The sequence below is a fragment of the Montipora foliosa genome, chromosome 8 (assembly GCF_036669935.1).
Source record: "Montipora foliosa isolate CH-2021 chromosome 8, ASM3666993v2, whole genome shotgun sequence".
NCBI classification, from domain to species: domain Eukaryota; kingdom Metazoa; phylum Cnidaria; class Anthozoa; order Scleractinia; family Acroporidae; genus Montipora; species Montipora foliosa.
In genome coordinates, this window is record NC_090876.1 from 40495591 (window position 1) to 40497924 (window position 2334).

Genomic DNA, 2334 nt, shown 5'->3' on the forward strand with positions numbered 1-2334 from the left:
TCACTCAGACAAAGATACATAATATGATTTCGACAGTTGTTGATTTAGCTTTGACAGAACATATAGCTGACATCGGATCACTGAAGAGATCGTAAATAGTCAAGCAAACAAAATACAATTCCATGAAGTCCTGTCCAAAGCATTTAACGCAGGGACTATCACGCACCGTGCAAGACTTGAATACCGGTCTCACCAGGTTTATTCGGGGAGCCTAAAGACTGACCCCCAGTCCATGGACTACCCCGATGGACTACCCAAATGGACTAACCCAAAAATACTATTTCAAGTGAGAGGGGAAGGCGCAGTGGTAAGAGCACTCGCTTCCCACCAGTGTTGCCCGGGTTCGATTCAGCGTCACAATTTCGCGTAAGGTAAATGCCGCTGCTTTTCTTTACTTGACGAGCAGAATTTTGGGGACGCTTTGCGACATTAATTGTCTGTATTCCGAGACACGAGTGATTCAAGTTGGGGAGAAGAGCAAGGGGACACTTCGTAACGCTTATTGAAATCCGCGTGCATCTAATTAGGGTCAATCCGGGACATATCTGTGGAAAGAAGGCTTGCACTTACCCTACATGTCTTGAACGAAAACAATCGATTTTTCTCATTTGCATTAGATTCGGCACAACTAAAGTTCGACGTTTGAAACGGGCCTTACTTCGCTTCCGCTTGCGTTTCCATTGGCTTACGTTTGCACTTGCGTCGTACGTGTTCACGAACTAGGCTTAACTGAACACCTTAGCTTTTGTTTCTTGTGGTCTACTTGTGTGGCCAACACCTGTTTCGTGCACCTGCACAGTTGAATCTTCAACTTTCATTGAATTTTAAATTTATTAACATTTTGAAAATGTCAACAATACTGGAGAATGCAAAAACAAATTAAATGGATGACGGCATGAGTCAAACCGAAATATGTCTTTGAAAAGTTTCCCGTGTGTCTAAAAGTTATTTTAATTAATCCTTTTCCTGTCACGAGGTTACGCCAAATTGAATGCAATAATCACGTGTAACATTCCCTTGACCTATGAAGGAATTAGCGCTGTTCACCAGCACCCACATGCAAGCGACTTCTCTTGATTAAGCAAAGGAATTTCCTAATTATCTGAACTAGGAATCGAAATGACTGATCTCCATTTAGATTATTTATTCTGCTTCAGAAAAGAGAGATGCGTGTTTTGCTCTTGGTGGCTACTGGAAAGGCGATGTCGATTACCGTAGCGCTACCACCCTCCTCAAATGTGACCTCGAGTGCTGTGATGCCAAGGAAATAAAAGGGAGTTACTGTAATGTTCACACACCAAAACTAAAGCCAGCTGCGGTCACTGTGTTCACACCAAAAGGTAACACATGATATTATTAAGAAAGCTCATAAAACAATTGCGACGACTTTCAATAGAATCATGTCTTTTTCTGAATATGAATTCACTGAATGACTTTGCGCTTGCTGCAACTCATTTCAGCGTTATTGAAAAGGACACTCATTCCATACGTGAAAGTTGCCCCTTCTTTGTTTGTTTGCTTTTATTTCTGGCTTCTTAAGCAATTTGGCCATTTCACAATATTTTGCTTTGTTGATCATGAGTTTTACGCCAATAAAGACCATCTTTAATCGTTGCCTCTCTAAACTTTACGGCCGATAGTTACAGGTCCTGCGCAGTGTAACGTTTGCCTTGAGAGAAACGCAACCAGCTGCATTGATAGTCAGGAAATTCAAGTTTGTGGCGTGGATCCATACTCGCTTGGTACAACACACTGTGGCTCTGCAGTCGGGACTTATCGAGACAGCAAAGGAGATCTTGGCATGGCTTCTTTAGAGGGTGCATAGACTGTGCAGGTAGGTTTTATAAAAGGGTAAAGAGTAACGTAGATTTGTCTCGCGGCATTTCCACAGACCGATCGATTCCCGCGTAAAAAGGTTCACAGGGGAGCCTTGATAGCCAATCAGATAACCTTACGTAATTAACAATAGACAATTCAAGAAAAAATTTCAGCGCGTTGACTGGCTGAGAGCACGTCAATTAATGCCAAACAGAGTGAAAAAAAGTTAAATAGTGCAATAAAGGTGAAATCGTTGCATTGGTGGCCAAACAAATGCGAGCCCCGGATGACGCAATGCATGGCACAATTTTTTCGCGATTGCCTGATACGGGTGCGTCCATCTCGATCTATATTTTAAATAAGTAACTTGGAATAAATAAGCACTTGTATTTTTTTCAAAGACTAGAAGTTGCCCTGGTCTCTTCGCGACTCGGGCAACTTTGTGAAAACTTTGAAAATACGCGTGAAATAAACCTAAAGTTAATTGCCCTCAGACCCATGTGATTACATATTCTA

General features: G+C 41.9%; 1 long non-coding RNA gene across 1 annotated transcript; it reads left to right on the top strand.

Moving 5' to 3' along the window:
• Window positions 1-175: 175 nt before the first annotated feature.
• Window positions 176-1882, top strand: LOC137967870 (uncharacterized). The gene is made up of 3 exons (XR_011116593.1): window positions 176-371; window positions 1158-1340; window positions 1641-1882. It is a non-coding gene; the product is annotated as an uncharacterized lncRNA (long non-coding RNA).
• Window positions 1883-2334: the final 452 nt, after the last annotated feature.